Below are 24500 nucleotides of genomic sequence, written 5' to 3' on the forward strand. Positions count from 1 at the left end.
ATTTTATCTAGCCACATTCACATATATTTATTTATCTAATAAATATATTTTATCTAGCCACATTCACTGGATGTGAGCAATCGTGCGCTCTGATTGGCTACTTTATTACTAGGCTATCAGCTCATGTACCATGAGTGGAAAAAAACAAAATGGCGGCGCGTGTTGTTGAACCAACCGAGGACGAAATAAAAACTATACTCAAAAACAAAACCCCAAAAATGCACCTTTAAGTTGGTTTGCCAACTGCCAAAAACCCCTAAAGAAGAAGAACCCCCCCAAAAAAATACAAAAAAAAGCAATAAAATATGGAATAAAAGTATTTGATGGTAAGAGCATATCTTTTTTATTTTTCAAGAATTTTTATGAAAGGATTTTTCACAAATTGCTACTGTCATTTCGCCGGTTTGTTTACATTCTAAGATTTTGTCAAACATTTTGTATAAAGTTTTTATTTATCGAATTTGCAAAAAATAAAAATAAAAATGCCCTGTTTCTCAAAATCCAGTGTATGTGGATATAATAAAACACTTATTCCACTAAATCTCATCGTACATGGCTTTTAGCCTACTCGGTGCTACGCACCTCGTCAGCTATCAGCTCATGTACGATTTGATTTCGTGGAATAACTGTTAATTATATAAAGAACGGACTACTGCTGACTACTTCTACACAAGTCCGCAAAGCCTCAAATGCCATATTTTTAATTAATGAGTAACCAGTGTGGTTCATGTCATCTGACTGCATGGTCCTTTGTAATGGATTGTGCGTAACCACAATTTTGTTCAAAATGACCCCAGAAGTAATCACGTCCCTCAATATACTCCAGAGACCTAACGAAACAAACGAGCAAAGCAAAATCTGATGATCAAGCACCTGACAGGACGGGCAGTTACAGGCAGGTGCTATTGTAGAAAAAAATGGCAACGCTTCAAAAGGCAAAAATGATTTAACTTTTTTAGCCTGGTCAGCATGGATATTTAGGTTTTGAGCATATTTCTGTATTTAACAATGCTATAAAAATCAACCTGCATAAGCAGAGATTCAGATATGACTACGTCAGATATGCAGACAGGTTTGCAAGACATTTGCTATGATATGGACTGGGCTGATTAGAAAAATAGAAAATACTGTGGATTTTTTTATGTTTGTTCGTCTAATTTAGATTAATGTACAGTAATTTCCAGTGATAATTTAAACATAAAACTGACTGAGGATGAGTATGCTGGCCGTGCAGTTTTCTTCCCCACACTGTTCCACTTCTTTTTTTTTCATGCCAATGAAGCTAATAGAGAACACCTTAGGTTACATTTTCCCTTCCTGACCTTCTTTCTTTTCATTCTCATCTCTTTTTAAGTACTCTCACCAGAAGAATTTCAGGGTCAGCAAAGCAATTTTCCCACGTGAAGTACAGAAACATGTCTGAGACTAGAGCCTAAGCGGGTAAACCTTGATTAAGTCCAAAATAGGTTTATGCGGTGCAAACTGAGCTTAACTGAAACCTGGTCTGAAATCCATCGATCTTGATGTGTATATCCAATACGATGTGACTTTGGAACGGACTGAGGTACAATCTGATTGGTTGCCATGACCTCTAATGCCAGAAAGGCATTTTAAGTGACAGTCCGACACTGTAATATTCACGCGTCAGATTTTAAACACAGCTGTCCTGCCAGAATGAAATCTCTTCTTAACCTAAACTCAAGCTGACTGATGTAACTTGGGCTATGCTCAGCTCCGCAGGTGATATGAGCACATGGAAATAGAAACTAAGTGAAATACGATCTCTGTGAAGGTGAGATGGCAAACAAGTACAGCGCTTTTCCTTAAGATGTCACTTGTAAGGTGACTGCATGGCCTTCATTCGATACGTTAACATATAAGAGGATGCTCAAATTTTCATTGCAAATAAAATGCACGATCCCTCTCCTCCTGTGTATCTCAAATGATCTGAGAGAATTCTTTTGTTATTTCAGCTCTCTCATTGTTAGATCATCTTAGTCATCAAGTGAAAAACATCCCACTTGCATGAATCGCATCAGTTATCAGCGATTGAAATTATATGTGCCAGTTATGTGCACATCCTCAGGATAAAACGGTTGACTGAATCTCAAGGCAAGAAAGATTTCGACGCTAATGATTTTCTTTAACCAGCCTGGATCCGAATTCTACAACAACAGCCGACATAAATGAAGTTCTATAGAGCTAGTATCATTCTAGCAACTGATATCTGATTTAGTTTGAGGAAATTAAATTAACCAAGGCTTTGAGCAAGCTCGGATAAGCATCAGTTGGGGATTTCCTCGACAGTATAAACTCCCTGTTTAGCTATTTTTATTTTTTTAGCAAGGCACAACAGTATTCTGAAACAAGTTAATCTTGTTAAAGAAACTTCATATTGACTAAATCTTTATTTTCTTGAGGTTTTATACCGAGTATATGCAAACTGTTGAGTATAATTTAAGCCATAATGATCACACCATCCATCCATTATCCGTAACCGCTTATCCTGTGCAGGGTCACGGGCAAGCTGGAGCCTATCCCAGCTGACTACGGGCGAAAGGCGGGGTACACCCTGGACAAGTCGCCAGGTCATCACAGGGCTGACACATAGACACAGACAAACATTCACACTCACATTCACACCTACGGTCAATTTAGAGTCACCAGTTAACCTAACCTGCATGTCTTTGGACTGTGGGGGAAACCGGAGCACCCGGAGGAAACCCACGCAGACACGGGGAGAACATGTAAACTCCACACAGAAAGGTCCCTGTCGGCCACTGGGCTCGAACCCAGAACCTTCTTGCTGTGAGGTGACAGTGCTTACCACTGCACCACTGTGCCGCCCCATAATGATCACTGATTAGTTTAATAAAAGTGAAGTACGATCAACTGGATGACTAAAAAAGCAGTCACAATGGGAGAAATGAGATGACAAAATAACCAGGATCATCTGAGACATGCAAAATGTACGCCTGGAGATGAATTTTACCTTTCAATTTGAAAGTGACTAATCACAACAATAGCCCTTCAGTTTTCACTCTGCTGCTTCAGAACTTTAGAGTTGTGACTTGTGTTGAAGGAAGTGGCTGTTGGAGCTAAGGAGTCACTTAAGCTGGATTTCAGTGGGTGTACTGATTTTAGACGCTGTCGAAAGAACTGTACTGTGTTCTTCGTCATTAGTGCGTCACCAGAATGCCAACCTAGAGAATATTCAGAGTCAGCCTGCACTGTGATTAAAACAGCCCACTGAACACGGTGTCAATCAGGGACTCCACACTCACTCACCTTCCAGGGGAACGACAGGCCGCGTGTGAGGGGAAGCAATTAGTGATTAATATGCTGATTAGGATTTAAATGCTAGCTGCTGCAGAATGGCAGCGCGGTTGCCATGGAGAGGAAGGTGGGCGGACCATGTCATCAGCTCCCTGATAGCTTTGACATCTGTGTTTCAGCAGCCACTTCAGGTGGGCCTTACAGTGAGGCACTGTACTCGAAATCTTCAAGGTGGTGTTCAGTGTCACTTTAAGCAGCGATTATCTTGATTGCAGAGATTTACAGTTGCACTCAGCGGTTTCCAGGAGGCCTGAGACACAAAGCCCATTCCCACCATATCTTACTGACCATATATTTAACTTGCAGCAACAGTGACAATAACTTTATAGATTCATTTTTGTTAAATTATGGTATATGACCCTTTCACACGATATTTACACTCTATTACAACTGCACTCTGTATATTATTATTATTATTATTATTATTATTATTATTTTGGCTGCTCCCATTAGGGGTCACCACAGTGGATCTGTTCCGCATATTTGATTTGGCATAGGCTTTTTACACCAGATGCCCTTCCTGACGCAACCCTCCCCAATCTATCTGGGCTTGGGACTGGTACTAAGTGTGCACTGTCTTGTGCAACCCCAGTGGCTGGGTATTTTATGTAATCTGCATGTCTTTGGACTGTGGGGGAAACCGGAGGACCCAGAAGAAACCCATACAAACACGGGGAGAACATGCAAACTCCACACAGAAAGGCCCCCGTTGACTGTAAGGTTCAAACCCAAAACCTTCTTATTGTGAGGCAACAGTGCTAACCTCTGCACCACTGTGTTACCTAATAATAATAATAATAATAATCTCATCTCATCTCATTATCTCTAGCCGCTTTATCCTTCTACAGGGTCGCAGGCAAGCTGGAGCCTATCCCAGCTGACTACGGGCGAAAGGCAGGGTACACCCTGGACAAGTCGCCAGGTCATCACAGGGCTGACACATAGACACAGACAACCATTCACACTCACATTCACACCTACGGTCAATTTAGAGTCATCAGTTAACCTAACCTGCATGTCTTTGGACTGTGGGGGAAACCGGAGCACCCGGAGGAAACCCACGCGGACACAGGGAGAACATGCAAACTCCACACAGAAAGGCCCTCGCCGGCCCCGGGGCTCGAACCCAGGACCTTCTTGCTGTGAGGCGACAGCGCTAACCACTACACCACCGTGCCGCCCATAATAATAATAATAATAATTATCCATCAATGACGGCGTCGCTCACTCCAGCCCAGTCTCTTCCAGAAGGAATGATCTAAAGTGGGCCACCTTGCGCAGTTCTACTCTCAACTGGTCCAGCTCATATATTTGCCAGAAAGAATCCAAAACAGCAAGGAATTGACCGAGAAGAAGCGATTATTGTTGAACTGCTCATTAAGGCTTAATTCATCCATAACTTCATTAATAATTGTAATGAAACAAATCTGGGTAGAAGTTATATGCACCCTAGGTACCCCTACCTTCATGCCAGAAAGAATCAAAATCGGTGAAGAATTGAAGGAGAAGAAGCGATTTGTGTGGAAACTGCTCATTAGGGCTTAATTACTCCATATCTTCATTATTAATTGCAATTATGCAAATTTGAGTAGAAGCCATAGGTCTGCACCCCAGGCAGACCTACCTTCCTGCCAAAAAGAATCAAAATTGATGAAGAATTGAGAGAGAAGAAGCGATTTTTGTGAAATGTGGACAACACTGGATGGATGACGGACAATGAACCACACATGATGGCATAAGCTCATTGCCTGTCGGCCGGAAGAGCTAATAATATTGGGCGAGCCCTGTCCTAAAGGTTAGAGAAGCAGCCTTGGGCCCAAAGGGTCACTGGCTCAATTCCTTGGACCAGCAGGAATGGCTGAAGTGCCCTTGAGTAAGGCACCTAATCCCCAACTGCTCCCCAGGCCCTGGATATGTGTATGTGCTCATTGCATGTCACTCTGGATAAGAGTGTGTGCTAAATGCCTGTAATAATAATAATAATAATAATAATAATAATAATAATAATAATGTGGTTACCATCATTTATGTAGTACAGAGCTACTGAGGTAACATGATGGTTATTTTTAATATTTAGTTCAGAAACAGATGAAAAAAATCTATTAATTTTGAGAATTCAGGCTAAAGGTACGCTATATCCATGTCACAACACCTGTGACTTCAATGACTCTAGCAGTGGCGGCTGGTAGTCTTTCAAACAGGGGAGGCTGGTCGGTTACGATATTTCCAGATTTTAAAAGAAAAAACATCAATTTTGCCCATACTCTTGCCTCTGATCTGGCTGATTGTTGGCAGGGTCACAAACTGTGAAATAACAGGTTCTTTTGGCCCATTAGCCTACTGTCCAATATACATGATGGTGGTGTTGGGGGGGTATATTTTAACAGTTTATATTTTAAAATTGTGGCATGTTGTTTAAAAATTGATCATTATTGAAAGCAGCTCTTTGTCAGGAACCTCAGCAGTAGAGCTGGGTGCCACACATTTCATTCAATGACACTTTCCCTATATTTTACTTATTTTGACTGAGAAATGTTTTATTGACAATTTTCATAACCCTTCACTTTTAATCCAGGTCTGTAGTGTGAAATGTTCTCCGCTGTGTTTTTGTTTAAAAATGTTTTCCAAATTGTAGCTGTGTTTAATTCATATCCAGAAAAATATATATTCCAATATAATATACTCAGCATAAACATTTTAAATAGATTCTATATTTTTGGTCCATCCATGACATATTACTAAAGTAGCCTATTTACTGTTGTTGATGTGGGTCACTTGCTGTTAGCCAATTCACTTTCTCGTACCAGGAGAGCTGAAAGGAACGAGTATTATTCCCTACCTTTTTCACCAAGTCAATTTGAGGCGTTGGTCTACCCTGCTCTTTAATTTAAATTTTTTCCTCGAAAGGAAGACTGGCAAATGGCTTCGCCAAAATTAAATCAGCAATGCTTGGCATCCGTGCGCAGCTTTCTTGCTAGCTGACTAGCCCCCTCAAGTTCAAGTTCAGTCACTCAAATAAACGAAATTTCTGGAACTAAGATAGCAAACTTGACAACACTATATTTACACTTTATTTACAATGAAAATATATACAAACTAAAAAAGCTGGTAGAAACCGTATGTAATGAATGAAATCGAAATGTAAGCCGATCTCTTACAATACACCACAACACTTGCGAATCCGCATGGAACTGAACTGATGTTGCCAGATACTGCTGACGTTATCCAGCCCAAAATATGTTCAAAACCCGCCAAAATGCACTTAAAACCGCCCAATTGGGCGGGAAACCCCCAATCTGGCAACACTGTACCGCTGCCTGTCTATAGTTGAAACGAGCTGTCAATCAAAGAAAATATCCGGCCACTTTCACCAATCACCAGTCTCCTCGCGGAAACTGCCATGTCTCTCCCATGTGAGGCTCGGAGTCCGTGGGCGGGCATTTTCGCAGTATTTGTCCAATAACCGTCTTGCATTTTGAGATTGAAAAGCGCATCGCTCCCAAATGCCGTTGAAGTCCATTGAGGCTGGGAGTCCGTGAGACTCCATGGGCGGGCGTTTTCGCAGTATTTGTCCAATAATCGTCTTGCATTTTGAGATTGACAAGCACAGAGCTCCCAAATGCCATTGAAGTCCACTGAGGCTGGGCTGCATCGCGCTGTCACGAGGGGGAAAAACTCACGCACACATTAGGCGAACTGGGGAAAGTTATAAGGGAATGATTTCGCACTGTAGTTGGGTTGAGCACATATATTTCTATGATTCTGGATCTGAAATAGCAATGTTATAAGGTCGGCTATAACATAAGCCTAGTGCAATTCATCCTACACGATGTTCGTCATTTTTAGAGGAGGCTGAGCCTCCCTCGTTGTCTTAGAGCAATCGCCTGTGGACTCTAGTATGTGTGTATGTTTCATTCCAAGATTGAAGTAAAGTGTAATTTTATCAATCATCTCTATAATTAGGGTACTGTATCCACAATGGGTGAATTCAACTACACCCAATTGCCACAAGTTAAGTATCCATCCATCCATTATCCATAACTGCTTATCCTGTGCAGGGTCGCAGGCAAGCGGGAGCCTATCCCAGCTGACTATGGGCGAGAGGTGGGGTACACCCTGGACAAGTCGCCAGATCATTGCAGGGCTGACACATAGAGACAAACAACCATTCACATTCACACCTACGGTCAATTTAGAACCACCGATTAACCTAACCTGCACGTCTTTGGACTGTGGGGGAAACCAGAGCACTCGGAGGAAACCCACGCGGACAGAACATGCAAACTCCGCACAGAAAGGCCCCCGTCGGCTACTGGGCTCGAACCCAGAACCTTCTTGTTGTGAGACGACAGTGCTAACCACTACACCACTGTGCCGCCCCTACAAGTTAAGTATTTCACACCTTATTATACCATCACCACCCCGTCTACTCAGCAGCTCAGTGATGCCGCACCTTTGTTTTGGTTTCCTTATATATAGCACTTATATAGCAGTAACTGCATTATCACCCAGTATCAAACTTAAAGTTTTTTCATTCAAAGTTTTTGTCTACTGGAGGTCTGGGTGAAAATGATTTGAGAACGAAGACTCTTTTAAAACAGCTCTTTAAAATGCCCAAGCCTTTAAAAGGTCAAGCTTAGCATTACTTATGTTAAAATAACCCAGATATGACCGAGCCTTTAGAAAGTCAAGTCCAGTTCTTTTTCCCTGGGTCGAAAGTAGTGTGTGTGTGTTAACCCTGTTCACCTCTACTGCATGATTCAGGTTCCTCCTACACTCAAGTGTCTGCTTGCTGTTGCTCAGATATTGCTTTTAAAGTAGGATAATGTTGTCTAGAGCCAGACATTAAGAGTTTGTGTAGGTGACTGAAGAAAATGTTTTTATAAGCTGTCTCAAGTCTCGAGCATCCTAAGCCTCACCCCAAACGAGCCACACTGTGCTCAAGAGCGATGAGCAATGCAAGCTCATGACATTATTAGTGGCCTGGAGCCACTTAGAAGAACGTTTCTATTTATGCAACCCTGTTTGCAGCACAAGCCTGATTGATGACATCTATTTAATTTATTTTTAAATTAATACTGAACTTAATTTGAATTATTTTGTAAATCATTCTGCATTGCCTTGCATATGAAGTCGTTTCGATTCAATTCAGCTTTATTTGTGTAGCGCTTTAAACAATGGACACTGTCACAAAGGAGCTTTAGAGAAGTATACAAGTTCCAGATATAAATTTTACATATATGAAAGATAAAATGTATCCCTAATGAACAAGCCAGAAGGCGATGGTGACAAGTAAAACCTCCCAGACGCAACCAGTAGATCTCCTTTATAAATTCCCATTCTTGTTCTATATTACTTTACTCTCATACTTCATACATGCAAGGTTTGGAATAAAATCAGACTCCAATATGTTATGCTTCAATACAAAGGCACTAAATATTATTTTATGTCCATAAAACCCAAACCATATCATTTAAACCCAATGCCCAATGTAAACATCCATCCATTATCTGTAGCCGCTTATCCTGTACAGGGTCGCAGGCAAGCTGGAGCCTCCAATGTAAACATGTAGCCTACAATTTGGAAATAAATAATGATAACACACAATAGCCTGTGTACAGTGCTCTAATGTTCAAAATGCTGATGTTAGTAGTAGTTAGTAGTCGAGTTAGTATGCTGTATAACCCACTCTTTAGAACAGGTATAACAGTATTCTATTCTATCCACATTCACTGGATATGAGCAATTGTGTGCTCTGATTGGCTACTCTACTACTAGGCTATCAGCTCATATACCATGAGGAGAGAAAAACAAAATGGCGGCGCGTGTTGCTGAACCAACCGAGGACGAAATAAAAGCTCTACTCAAAAACAAAATCCCCAAATAATAAAAAATAAAAAGGAACAAAATATGGAATGAAAATATTTGATGGTAAAAATGTATAATTTTTTTATTTTTCAAAAATTATTATGAAAGCATTTTTCACAAATTGCTACTGTCATTTCACCGGTTTGTTTACATTCTAAGAGGAAACGATTTCGTCTGACATTTTGTGTAAAGTTTTTATTTATCGAAATTGCAGAAAGTAAAAATAAAAATGCTCTGTTTCTCAAAATCCAGTGACTGTGGGTATAATAAAACAGTTATTCCACTCAATCTTGTCATACATGGCTTATAGCTATCAGCTCATGTCCAACTCTATTTCATGGAATAACTGTTAAGTGTACTAGAAGAGAGAGTATGGGGTTTGTCGTTCAAATAGCAGCTCCGACATGTGTCTAAATTTGAATCCCTTTGGAGTGCACAGTTCTCATCTCATCTCATTATCTCTAGCCGCTTTATCCTGTTCTACAGGGTCGCAGGCAAGCTGGAGCCTATCCCAGCTGACTACGAGCGAAAGGCGGGGTACACCCTGGACAAGTCGCCAGGTCATCACAGGGCTGACACATAGACACAGACAACCATTCACACTCACATTCACACCTACGGTCAATTTAGAGTCACCAGTTAGCCTAACCTGCATGTCTTTGGACTGTGGGGGAAACCGGAGCACCCGGAGGAAACCCACGCGGACACGGGGAGAACATGCAAACTCCACACAGAAAGGCCCTCGCCGGCCACGGGGCTCGAACCCGGACCTTCTTGCTGTGAGGCGACAGCGCTAACCACTACACCACCATGTCGCCGAGTGCACAGTTGAATAACTAATCCAGACAATGATGTAGGATGTGGTCATGACTGACCATGATGCCTTTATTGAACTGTACAAGCATGAGCAGTTTTCAATTTCAGCAAGGAGTAAATGCGCTTTCCACAGAAAGCTTTGGTAATATAACTTTGGTAAATAGGGTGGACTTCTTAATTCTAAAGGACCAAAATAACAGCTGTGTTTATCTGGTGTGTTCATGGAATTGGTGGAAATCATCTATCCATCCATCCATCATCTGTAGCCACTTATCCTGTGTAGGGTTGTGGACAAGCTGGAGCCTATCCCAACTGACTATGGGTGAGAGGCGGGGTACACCCTGGACAAGTCGCCAGGTTATCACAGGGCTGACACATAGAGACAAACAACCACACTCAAAAAACCCAACATGGGTGGCTGTTACATGAACCTAAGTCTAACATGTAAAGGTTGACATTTAGGTCACTCAACAAAATTGTTTCTGGCTAAGTTAACGCATTTTACTTGGGTGGAAATACTTTCCATAATTTTATTACATTCACTGAGCAAGTTATTTTTTTGAGTGCATTCACACTCACAATCAATTTAGAGCCACCAGTTAACCTAACCTGCATGTCTTTGGACTGTGAGGGAAACCAGAGCACCTGGAGGAAACCCACGCGGACACAGGGAGAACATGCAAACTCCGCACAGAAAGGCCCTCGTCGACCGCTCGGCTCGAACCCAGAACCTTCTTGCTGTGAGGCAACAGCGCTAACCACTACACCACCGTGCCACCCCTAATGGAAATGACTTGGCACTTTATCAGCTGATATCTACTGGCATCATGTGAATGCCATTAACACAAGTTCACGAGTTAAGACTGGTGAACAAATCGCATCGATGGCACTGAGCAGTAAACTTGAATTAGCAATCAAATCATCTCATCTCATCTCATTATCTGTAGCCGCTTTATCCTTCTACAGGGTTGCAGGCAAGCTGGAGCCCATCCCAGCTGACTACGGGTGAAAGGCGGGGTACACCCTGGACAAGTCGCCAGGTCGACAGGGCTGACACACAGACACAGACAACCATTCACACTCACATTCACACCTACGGTCAATTTAGAGTCACCAGTTAACCTAACCTGCATGTCTTTGGACTGTGGGGGAAACCGGAGCACCCGGAGGAAACCCACGCGGACACGGGGAGAACATGCAAACTCCACACAGAAAGGCCCTCGCCGGCCCCGGGGCTCGAACCCAGGACCTTCTTGCTGTGAGGCGACAGCGCTAACCACTACACCACCGTGCTGCCCAATCAAATCATGAACCTGATTAATTTGATTCAATCCTATTTGTCTAACACTTTGAACAATAGGTATGGTCACAAAGCAGCTTCGCAGAAATCCGAATGTAGCTCGAGGCAATGACGGAAAGGAAAATCTCCCTGAGATGGCATGAGCAGCAGCTCCACAGTATCCATGTCAGATTATCTACTGAGTCTTGGACATAAACTTGGAAACTTGTACATGTAGCTTGAAATGCCATTGAAAAGTTATAAACGTTTTATCATGCACTAAAAGCCTTGGATAAATCTGGATCTGAATGTACATACACAGAACTAGCAGCTGTTAACAGTTATCATGGCTATTATGCCATTATTAAGCTGTACTCCTACTCCAACTGATATTAGGAACACCCAAATTAAAAGGGGTGCACACTTTCTGAGTGCTCGAGATGGGAGGAGGAGAGCCCATTTTCACTCCATTTCCACCACTTTATAGAGGCCTGGGGTTCAGTAATTTATGAGAGTGCTCTCCTTTAAGCTCGGCTTGTGCGTTCTGTCTCTCATTAAGCCTTCCCACTGCTCTGACACACATTTTAATTTCACTTCAAAGAGGTCACATTAGTTTGGGCTGCTCTGTTCTCTGTTTGTCTCGAGCACTTTTGTTGCATCAGTTTTCACGCCGATCCATTTTTCACTGACAAGGCGACAGCAGGCCGCACACATGAGGACTTTCCTTTTGACATTTACTCCCCTGAACATCAATAAGGCAGAATAACAGCAAAGTAGCCGCTGCGGTTGGTACGTTTTGGATCAATCGGCAGCATAGTGCTGGCTACAGAGGAACATTTCTACATTGCTGATCCAATATAACAAAGTCCAAACAAACAAACAAACAATTAGAGTAGAGAGCAATTATGCAGCAATGTTAATCATGAACAGTAATGTTGTTGAAACGAATTACAGCAAAAGATCCTTCTTTTCCCGAAATACTAATAACCCTTTGACCAAACTGCTTTATTGGGCATGAAAACCATTTGCAGCATAACTGTAATTATTTGTCTAATTTTTGTTAACAGTCACTCCATCTCTACACACACACACACACTCACACACACAAAGGAATATTTGAATCATTACATTAAAATGCCAGCCACGTTAAAAAAAGTGATTGAGCAGGTGAGTCACTAATACTGAATCTCACAGAAAGAACACCCTGCCTTTTTCAACACAGTGGTCACTGGCTTTAAAAATAGACCGATTTCTGATAAGAAAGTCTAAATGTAACAGTATATTTTTACATTCAATTTACATTAGAAGGTATTTTTTATAACACTTATCCATTACAGGTCATGGGTGAGCTGGAGCCAATCCCAGCTGACTTCGGGCGAGAGGCGGGGTTCACCCTGGACTGAGAGGTCACCAGTCTATCACAGGGCTAACACAGAGAGACAGAAAGCCATTCACACTCACATTCACACCTATGAAAGGCAGCCAGTTGACCTAATCTGCATGTCTTTAGGCTGTTTGAGGAAACCGGAGGACATGCACACATGCATGGGGAGAACGTGTAAACGCCACACAGAAAGACCCCAGACGACAGCAAGGTTTGAACCCAGAACCTGCTTCCTGTGAGGCGACAGTGCGAACCACTGCACCATCATGCCGTCTCACTAAATATACAGTTGAGCATAAATGTTTGTGGACAATGAAAAAAACAAAGAAATTTCACAGATGTTCCTACATTATGGGACATATAAGGTGTAAAATATGACAGGGACTGTTATTCTCGGAAAGTAATCAATGACTGGGTGATGCGATGTCAGGTAGAGGGCGGTTACTACACGTTATCATATAATAACACCATATCCTGAAGTGTTTATTCTTCAACCACAGGCATTTGCCAACACTGACTTTTTTTATTTATTAAAGAAGGACATGTCATACATTTTATCCATTTATACTGTAGTTATATTTAACAGTTATTCCACAAAATCGAGTCGTACATGAGCTGATAGCTGACGAGGTGCATAGCACCAAGTTGGCTATAAGCAATGTACGACAAGATTGAGTGGAATAACTGTTTTATTCTATCCACATTCACTGGATTTTGAGAAACAGAGCATTTTTATTTTTGCAAATTCGATAAATAAAAGCTTTACATAAAACATCCAACAAAATCATTTCCGCTGAAGCAGACTTCTTAGAAACCTATCGATGGCGGCACGAATTGACTTCAGTGTTGTTTTTTTACCGTCTTGCTGTCATGCCGAGGTATAGAATAGCTTTAGACATTTATTTAATTCTTCCTTGGACATTTCAGTGATGCAATTTTCAAACTTTTTTTAGTTTTTGAACCAGTTTTTTAAAAATTCAACAAATTTGAATGCTTAATGTCAATAACAGCATTGAGAGCGTAAGCTCAAAACAGCCTCCAAACATGGCCACCATGAACTACACTTCCCACCAACCACAGCGCCCTCTGTCTCCAGCCTATTAAGTACACCTGTCACTCATTTCCGCCTTAATCAGCTCCGCTACTTAAACTCCACTCTCACTCACATTCAGTGTGAAATATTGTTCAGTGTTTATCTCCTGTCATACCGAGCCGTTTACTTTCTGCCTGCCAGTTTGTTATTTGATCTTTGTTTACGGTTTCCCCAACCTCATCTCTTAGTCTCGCCTCTGACCTTCCATTTGCCGATCAACCGACCTCAGCCCGTCTCTTTGACCACGATTCTAGTCTACTGTTTTGGCTTCATCTGCAGTTTGCTTCTCCCGCTCTCCCCTGCGCCTGCATCCATAAGTGCCTGCACCCTGACACTTAAAGATGAAGAATGTAAACAAACTGGTGAAATGACATTAGCAATTTGTGAAAAATGGTATAATAATAATAATTCTTGAAAAATAAAAAAGAGACTTTCTTACCATCAATTACTTTCATTCCATATTTTCTTGCTTTTTTGTATTTTGGGGGGTTTTGTTTTCAAGTAGAGTTTTTATTTCATCCTCGGTTGCTTCAGCAACACGCTCCGCCATTCTGTTTTTCTCTTCTCACCGTATATAAGCTGATATCCTAGTAGTAGAGTAGCCAATCAGTGTGCGATTGTTAATATCCAGTGAATGTGGATAGAATAATTAATGTTGTTGCATGTCTGTGCAACCAGTTAGTTCTTGTTATCACTAACGTTATAATACCAATAGCTATAAGCAGTCTTTCCCTCGCCAACATCTTTCTTTTGAGGACAACAAAATGCAGCTTGTCATGTTGTGAAGAAAGTGCAAAACGCTCCTGAAAGCCTTTCCCATATCGGAAAACTTCAAAGAACAGCTTTAGCACTGACACTGGGGACTCCTATCAAAATTAATAACTAAGCATCGCCTCACAGAAAATGTCACCATACAGGGGTGGGTTTCCCAAAAGCATCATAGCACAAAGATCATCGTTAAATGGTAGAGCGAGCATCACAATGAACACTCTCTCTCTCCTAGTTAAGATGCTCTTAGCGTTAAGAGATTTTTGGGAAACCCACCCCAGTACATTTCACCAAAACTTCATTGATGATTACATATTTTTAATCCATTTATATGGGATGTCCACCATACAAGTCCCTGTGTCCGTTGTTACTATAGAAACAATGTATTAGGGCATTAATATACAGTAAACTTGTAATTTTCCTTGTATCTATCATTACTCTCAGAGCTACTGTTATAGAAACTCCTGACTAATCCTGAATAATTCTGACCAATCAGAATTGAGAACAGTGCTGGCATTTTACATGCCCACCTTTTTACCTCCTTTTTATTTGCCCACCTTTTTAAACTGCCTTTATGCTAATGGAAAAAATATCTTTTCAAACTATTTTTCTCTTGATTTTGCCTTTTGATTTGGATTATTACCTTCCTGCAAGATACCCCAACAATTCATTTACAACTTCCTGGAATCATAATTAAAAAAAAAAAATTGTAAAATAGATGCATATTTTTTTTTCCTGTTTTCCCAGAGAGACCTTGAGGATATAAAAGGCCATGTTGAGAGCAGTAAAATGAGAAGCTGTCATTTGTTAGGCAACAGAGGTGCGTGATGCTAGCATATCCTACAGACATTATGACTTATGAGAGTATTTGATATCCTCATCATTAAATGTTATCACTGTAATATCCTGGACAGTAACCTTACACTAGTCAAAAAACAAACAAACAAAAAAAACCTCTTACGGTATTTTGCTATACAACCAGAGCTCTTCACATCACTTGGAAGATTACTATTACTTTGTTCAGATTTACAGTAGTGTACAAAAGTCTTAGGCACATGTAAAGAAATGCTGTAGACCAAAAATGGCTTAAAAATAAAGAAATGAAGTATTTCAACATTAAAAAATATACTATAAACAGCAGTAAGCCATAATAAATGAAATAGTCAATACTTGGTGTGAGACGACCCTTTGCTTTAAAAAAAATAGTCTCAGGTAAAATAAGTGCAGTTTTATGCGGAAATGAGCTGTAGGGGGTGGCACGGTGGTGTAGTGGTTAGCGCTGTCGCCTCACAGCAAGAAGGTCCTGGGTTCGAGCCCCGGGGCCGGCGAGGGCCTTTCTGTGTGGAGTTTGCATGTTCTCCCCGTGTCCACGTGGGTTTCCTCCGGGTGCTCCGGTTTCCCCCACAGTCCAAAGACATGCAGGTTAGGTTAACTGGTGACTCTAAATTGACCGTAGGTGTGAATGGTTGTCTGTGTCTATGTGTCAGCCCTGTGATGACCTGGCGACTTGTCCAGGGTGTACCCCGCCTTTCGCCCGTAGTCAGCTGGGATAGGCTCCAGCTTGCCTGCGACCCTGTAGAAGGATAAAGCAGCTAGAGATGATGAGAATGAGATGAGCTGTAGGTTTTACTTAGCGTCTTCCAGAACCAGCCCCAGTTCTTCTGGACACTTTGACTCTCACACTCGCTTCTTCATTTTGCACCAAAACCCAGCAGCCTTCATTATGTTTTCTTTCTTAATCTGGAAAGTGCTCTCTTATGTAACATGCTGCTCAGATTCTGTTTTCTGTAACATTTAATTTTGTGCTGGAAAACAACCATTTGGACTCTAAAATGTTTTTGTACCGACTCGATAATGGAGAAGTCATCAAATAGAAATCTATAACAAAGTTTGTGTGAAAAAAAGGGGTGCCTTAGACTTTTGCACAGTACTGTATATAAAACTAGTAGCATCCACACTGCCATGTCACATTCTTATTACTCAACTTAGGACTGAGGAGAGCTCAGAGGTTGGAATTGCAAACACACTACAGAAACACAAAATGCTACCGAAGCTCATAATGCTTTTTTCTCCAAGACTTTGGTCCGAGACGGCATGATCCTGATTACTCTAATAATGCTTCCATCGATTTGCTCCACTGTTGGCCGTGCTCTAGCAAGAAGAATGCATTGTGCTCCTGCGACCCACATAGATTCATCTTGTTTGAGCTCTCCCCTCGACGCTGTGTTGCTGGGGCTGCACGCCTCTTTAATTACACTCATTGCTTTTGTAAAACCTTGTTTCTTACAATCACACAGCACCCTCTGTGCACTTTAGCTCAGCTCGCTGCCTGCCTCTGCTGTTCTTCACGTTTTGTATGGAAGCACGCAAAACGTCATTACCTACTAATTAAGCCATAGAATAAATATAATTAAAATAAAGGAATCGAAATGAAGAAATACACTATTGTAAAAATTAAACTTGTCATAATACTGTTTGTCCTCCTCTCTCTGATAAACATACCCATACACTCACTGTACACTTAAAAACATCAATATTTTGCTGTATTCAGCTAAGACATGAAACTAGCCGTGTCTGCCAAGCGCAACTCCTAATTTTCAAACTTGGAAAGCAGCACGATTAAACAGGGTTGCATTGCAACTATGCTACAAGTGTAATGGCTGTGTTTCCCTTTGAGTGTTTGCCAGCACAAAGTGTAATAGAAGCCAAAATCAATCAGTGTGTGTGTGTGTGTGTGTGTGTGTGTGTGTGTGTGTGTGTGTGTGTGTGTGTGTGTGCAATTCATAACGTGTCTGAACAGCTCTCTAATAATAACATGGGCTCCAATATAGTTTAATAAGTGATGCTCCAGTCTATGGGATTTTACTGTATATGTTTCCAGGAAGTACTGATCATACATCACCTCTTTCCCGCTCGCTATCACTTCTCTAATCTTAGCTCTTCTATAGGTAAAGAGGAAAAAAAGCTGAAGAAGTTCCTGTTACACATTGAATCCTGGTCAGGGTTAGGGCATGTGCATGGTTCAGATCACTTTTGGAGACTGACTGGTGGAGAATGTTTGTTTTCAAGCTGATGAACTAACTTCGCCTGTCATCAGTGAATACATAATTGGTGTTTATTTCCCAGGAGACTGTGCATGAGCAAAAAGGAGTTGTGCAACAGCACACCATCCTGAAAGCAATTCTCTTCGAACCGTACACAAGTGCTTGACAAGCTCACAGTTGATCTTTTCTATTTCCTGCTGGACCTTTTCTTTATCAGAGCGCACTGGGCACTCGTCTGTATGCCAGGCGCTGAAGAATAACCACGCATTTAAAGGTTCAAGGACAGTTTATGAGCACCACTGTAAATACCTCTGGCAGAGATAAATATCCCCAGCATGCTCGTGTCACCTGAAGCTATCCACTTTTCCTCTCCAAGCTGATGATTCTGCTGGCCTAGTTAGATAACAATCAACTCAAGCCTTCTTAGTGCTTTAGGACAGACTGCAAATTCATAGTATGTTAGGCGCATGCTTCATACGAGCAATCAAAGTGCATCCATATGATTAGAATGATTGATTGCAGACCTCAAAATTGCTTTTAATGCCTCAATCAGGATCCAGCGCAACAGGCAGGACAGCTGGTAGCAGGACAAGCGAAATGCAACAACAGCACTATAAGACTGCAGGAAATGTTACAGTACAGTTTTGTAATGCCTCATGCATCGTTTATCATCTTAAATTTGTGCTCTGTTGTGCAGCTATTTATCTCAAACCATATTCGGTGATTATAACTTATCCGGTAACTACAATACGAAAAGGATATAGTTACAGGAAAGAGGAATGTATGTCAAGAACCAGTGTGATACCAGCAACAGAAAACAGTAAGCACGGTAAAAGTTGAGCAAGTCCCATCAGGAGGTGATTCAGTCATTCTGTGCATCACTGACATTAAAACCAAGCCTTCACCAGAAAACTACTGGATCAATGAAACAAGATAAAGATGGCCCTGACACAAGTATACACATTCCCCTGGGGATTCTTTCAAAGTCCACATGACTAGATCGCTGTTCGCTCATGTTAACTCAGTTTCCGTGTGTATTCATCAAAACCATACAAAATAACCAAACCCGAGTTGAGAGTGGGATCCGAATCCCCAAACGCTGAATGTCATCTAGTTTAAGGAGTGAGGCATAGAGGTCACTCATCATTTGTCATTTTCAGTAGATGCACAGGCAAATGTCATGCATGCTTTTCTCAGGCAGGGACAAATCTCTCCCTGAGGGACTAAACAAGAGCCTTTTCAAGAGATCATTTCTGACTGCCCTTTTGAGGCCTGTGGTCAATACAACAGCAGCTGAAGGACGGCAAGCGATTTTACAATGATGGATGACAATCAGTGACCAACAAAACGACAAAGAGATTAAAAGAAATAAAATCTTAACTGTGGAAATTATGCAATCAATTTAATATAGTATACAGTACTGTTCTATAGTCTAAGGCATGCTACATTTTAATAAATGGTCTATTACATGCTTAGTTTATGCACACAGCATAAAATTTGTAACTTTTTTTTAAACAAACAAACCAAAAAAGTCAATGCTATAGAGCAAATTTTGTGTTTTGGTAAGTAATGGACAATATTGAGTACTAGACTGTGTTTCTGATTTTAAAAACATTCTCAAGGCTGTCTGATTTTACCTCGAGAAATAGACGTTTTCCAAGAAGCTGAGTCAGTTTCCTGATAAAGCTGCACAATGGTGTAAGAGAATCAATGAAGTTTTATACACAAAGGTAAATGATCATTTGATTTCTTTTTTTATGGGTTTCTTTACTGTTCACTGTTTAGCATAGTAGTTATTTATGCTTATAAACATTTCATTTCATTTTTTTGGAGGCTACGTAGTCTTAGGAATGCTTAAGACTTTTGCACAGTTCTGTATATGTCGGCATAATTCTCAAAAAGTCTCCCCATATTCTCTATTTTATCATCTATCCATACAATTCTCAAGCAACCTCCCTGTATTTTCTATCTTTGGTCTTTTCCCTAAAACAACAAAGAATACATTTCTATGCAATCTGATCTAACTTTTTGTTCAGATTTGTCAGTACTAAAGGTATAAGCAAAAATCCAATGACAGTTGCTATCTTTTTTTTTTAAACTCTCAGTAGCTCATATCTGCTTATTGCATATATGTAGTGGCACAGTGAAAGCCAGAGCCTAACTATTTATTCCATGCAACATTCATGACTTTTATACAACTTTAACTCAGAGGGAAATTTTACATTTAGAAATACCAGACCCAGGAGTTTCAAATTGCCCTACGAGACAATCGTTGGATCAGTGACATAAGGGCAGTTGTCACAAATAAATTACGAGTGACAAAAGAAATAATGACTCCAAGGTCACCATGGTGTTGTCGCAACCACACAGCATGAGTGAGACCAATGGACCCGCTCAACATCAGTGAAACTGTATGGCGATCATAACCAAAACACACAGAAAAAGTTTGCCTTTGAGCAGTTTAATATTTTTGAAGTACTAATCATTGAAGAATTGTTATTAAGAAGGTTTGATGGAGTTCCCATGTCTGTTATCCCACAGTGACAGGGTTATATCAGTGTGCGCTAACAGGAAGGATATTAAACCAAGCTCCATGGTTGGGTTGCCTTGATTTATGAAAAACTTCTATAAATGGGAATTTAAGTAAATATTATGATTGCTAAACGATTTATTGTTCAATTTAGTTATATGATTTATTATGGTTTGGAAGATTTGTGTAAATATTTTTTTAGATTTTGAACATTAGACAATTAAGAATGTTATCAATAACAATCTGTATGCAAAACTTTTGAAATAGCATTAAAGATCATCTCATAATTAACCTCTCTTTCTCTCTCTAACCCAGACACAGAATATAGGCTGGAGTTTATGGATTTTTTTTTTCCCAGTACAGTACTCAATAAATTATACACTATATGTGTTGTCTTGCTTATATGTTTTCGGGTTTGAAGTTAAAAATTCAGTATGTATTGTGTATTGCACAGTCAGAGGACCTTGGAAATCCACTTTTAGCATGTTAGTGTATTATTATTGTTGTTAATGAACATATGTATTACATTGATGTTATTTGGCTGCACTTTACTAGAAAAATAGCGTGCGTCCTTTTCAACTCCCTTTCCTAATAGCTTCTCTTTTACAATCCTCCAAAGCTATTCTTCTTCTTCCTTGTAAGGTATTTACCATAAATTGTGCATTTTTGACGCGGCACGGTGAGAAGTGAACTTTCAGGACCTTGGACAAGAGCACGAGGCTTCCCGAAGCTTTCTCTTTTCCGTGTTTAAAGGGCGGGGCTTGTTCCCAAAGCCACATATTTGTCTACGAAATACTATGTCTAAGCAGCACTCCACCTATTCCGACATACTGTTTAAAGCAAATGCTGAAAGCTTATTTAGCCAATACATGTGGATTAAGCGCGCCAAGCGAGCCACTGGGTGAATTACATATAACCATCCGAATGGGTCTGGAACTAGCACCCTGTGTGACAGGTTATAAGAGCTACTGTATCATTGTGTCGTTGTATTTAGGAGTATTATGGGGTTTGAGACGCAACCAGTGGTTTGTTTTGGCACACCTGGTCAACACCAAACACACACCTGCTCACTCAGTGTCAAAATGCGAGTCTGTTTCAGGAAAAAAAAATAGAAACTTAAACCTATTTAATGTGTACACACTCGTTAAAAAGAAGGTTATTAAAGTGTACATTCCCTTGGCACTGAAATGGTCCACCTTTTGTACCTTTAATTTGTCACTTTTATATGGGAATGTGGATGTAGACTAGTGTAAGTAGATCTCTTTTGAGTGAGTAAACAAATAAATAAATGCATGCCTTTTCCTACATAAGTGCAACGTGAACTGGAGAAAAGTTAAATGTGATTAAAGATAATAAAACTAAAGACAAATGCCAGTTGAGTCCATGGAGCAGGAAATCTTGCCATCAGTTTCCTCTGCATGAACAGCCGACTTCAGCAAACAATGCCATCAGCTGTAGGGGGTTACTAAACATGATTAAGGCTTTGTGCAAGAGCAGAGCTGTGATTTTCATTCAGACATAGTCTGCATATATGCTGTGCTCCTCGTTAGCTCTCAGTTCAATGGAGTTAACTTAAGGCTATATAACCTGACCTGTACTATACAGGACTATTATTCTGTTTTCCTAATTCAGCCACCATGTAGGCTACAAAGCAGCTTTTGGCACGCTGTGAACACTGGGATCTGTTTCTCAAAGTTGGATGAAATTGTAAATATGGGAAGTTCAAAGATCGACTATAGTCAAGGTGAACTTTTGGGGTTAGATTAACTGATAGGGATCAAAGTCCCAGATTGTTTTCAAAAACATAGAAAGAGAGAGAGAGAGAGAGAGAGAGAGAGAGAGAGAGAGAGAGAGAGAGAGAGAGAGAGAGATCGTGCTGCTACTTACATGTGAAACTTTCTTTTCTTTTGCGTCCAAAAGAAGTGGCCCTTATAGTTCAGCGACTTCCGACATTCCCAGTGAGCGCTAGCAAAACCCAGAGAACCCTGAGGCCATGTGAAGCCCTCTCTGGAAACTCATCCTGTCCAGATACACGGCCTCTGATGAGTTCTTGACAGGCGCTAAAAACGCACATCCATTCGCAGATCAGGCGCAAACCGACGCGAGCCTACATTCCGCTCCAGATGTCATGGCGCACACCTTGGAACAGGCAACACACCTTCACCAGGAATCCTTTCCCCACTGGATCCTGTTGGTAAATCATCCAAATCAGAAAGACTCCAGCATAGGAAAGTTGAGGAAAAGAAAAGAACAGAACACAGGTCAGTGAGGCTCAACCGGCTCAGAGGCTGTGTAGGCTATATCACAGGGACCTGAGTTACCGTCTCTCTCTCTCTCTCTCAAGCGCAAACGCGTAGGAAACCTGTGTGATCGCCCTCGAGTCTCCGACTGAGGAAGTGAGCTGCTCGGTGGCTGGGAAACGCCTACTCCCGCCTGCTTTTGCGCTCTCTCTCTCTCTCTCTCTCTCTCTCTCTCTCTCTCTCTCTCTTTACGCACCGCTCCGATCCGATTCACGTATGTTTGGCCCTTTAAAGTTTTTTTTTTTTTTTGCGGGGGGGGTTTCCAAGAAAAAAAAGAAGAAAAAAAGAAATAACTGCTGCAAATGCTGGATGGCACCGTGAATGAAAAGCGCACAGTGGAAATGGACTGTACTGTGATCTAGGACACGTCTTTGGGGACTGAAGTGTTTAATATCATGCGAACAACTGTTGTTTATGAACTCACTGGAGCAATTAAGCCTGCTGTGTTGTTTTCACCCTTTAATATGATATTGATGTGTTTACGCAGACATTTCAGGGGAACAAAAAGAGTATTAGGCAACCTTAATATGTACATTATCACTTGGAATAACTTAGGCTTATTGATTAATCCATTTACAGTAGTTATATTAAAAGGTTGCTGGTTCGAGTCCCTAGACTAGCAGAATTGGCTTAAGTGCCCTTGAGCAAGGCACCTACAGTATAACCCCCAACAGCTCCGGCAAGAGTGGTGGCGTACCTTGTGTCTGACTAGCCAAAGAAAAACTGATGATGTGATTATCAGTTCGGGCATTGAACCCGACCAACTGAACTGAAACTGAAGTCATATTAAATAGGGAAAGGGAATTAGATTTATAGGCTCCAGCTTGCCTGCGACCCTGTACAGGATAAACGGCTACACATAATGGATGGAAGGGAATTAGATTTATGTATAAATAATACCTTGTTTATTATTATTATTATTATTATTATTATTATTATTATTATTATAGCTGATGTGCATCATAGCGGGCTTAACTTGGAAAAGAGCGCACACACGCGCGCACACACACACACTGCTGCTGAGTCTGCAGCTCCCTCTGGCGAACTGTTCATGCTAGGGGCGCACAAGACTTCCTAGATTGAAGATTGAATATTGTCATACAGGAAACAATCTGTTACACCAGTACAATGCCATTCTCTGCATATCCTCACACATCAGTTAAACAAAACACAAAATGTAAATTACAAGTGATGACACAGCCATCGTTGGGTGTATCAGGGACGACAGAGAGGAGGAGTATAGGAGCCCGGTGAGGGACTTTGCTGTATGGTGCAATAGGAACCATATACAGCTCAACACCTCGAAGACCAAGGAGCTGGTCATTGACTTTGGGAGGTCCAGACCAAGGTCACGACCAGTTCTGATCGAGGGAGTCGAGGTGGAGGCTGTGGATTCCTACAAGTACCTCGGGCTGTGGCTGGACAGCAAGCTGGACTGGACTTGCAACACCAATCACTTATACAGGAAGGGACAGAGCAGGCTATACTTCCTGAGGAGGCTGCGGTCCTTTAACATCTGCAGGAAACTCCTGTGGATGTTCTATCAGTCCGTGGTCGCCAGTGTCCTGTTTTACACCGTGGTGTGCTGGGGGGGGCAGCACATCCAAGAAGGACATATCCAAGCTGGACAAACTGATCAGGCGGGCCGGCTTTGTGGTCGGCATGAAGCTGGACTCTCTGGTGATGGTGGCAGAGAAGAGGTTGAACATCATGGACGATGTCAGTCACCCTCTGCACACCGTCATCAGCAACCAGAGGAGCCTGTTCAGTGACAGAATGCTCCTTCCCAAGTGCAGGACGAACAGACTTAAAAACTCCTTTGTCCCTCACGCCATCAGACTGTACAACTCCTCTCTGGGGGGAGGGGTAACATGAGGACAGAGGACGGGTAACAGGAGGACAGAGGATGGGAAGGAGCAGTAGCCTAGCCTAACAATAAGCAATACCGGACAATGTGCAATATAATGTGCAATAAAGTGCAATATCTTTCCTGCTCCCCCCACACCCACACACTTACCCTAACCCCACTTCTCCCCCATATCTTATTCTTTTATATTTGTATATGTAAATACTTAATTTATT

At 41.3% G+C, this 24500-nt stretch overlaps 1 protein-coding gene across 1 annotated transcript in view; it reads right to left on the bottom strand.

Annotated features, from left to right (window-relative positions):
- The window catches only part of scn5lab (sodium channel, voltage gated, type V-like, alpha b), a 242756-nt gene extending 220307 nt beyond the window's left edge, over positions 1-22449 (bottom strand). The window contains exon 1 of the mRNA XM_060922428.1: positions 22006-22449. The gene's annotated coding sequence lies outside the window, so the exon portion shown is untranslated. The remainder of the gene's footprint in view (positions 1-22005) is intronic.
- Positions 22450-24500: the final 2051 nt, after the last annotated feature.

Source organism: Neoarius graeffei, chromosome 5 (genome assembly GCF_027579695.1).
Source record: "Neoarius graeffei isolate fNeoGra1 chromosome 5, fNeoGra1.pri, whole genome shotgun sequence".
In the NCBI taxonomy this organism is placed as follows: domain Eukaryota; kingdom Metazoa; phylum Chordata; class Actinopteri; order Siluriformes; family Ariidae; genus Neoarius; species Neoarius graeffei.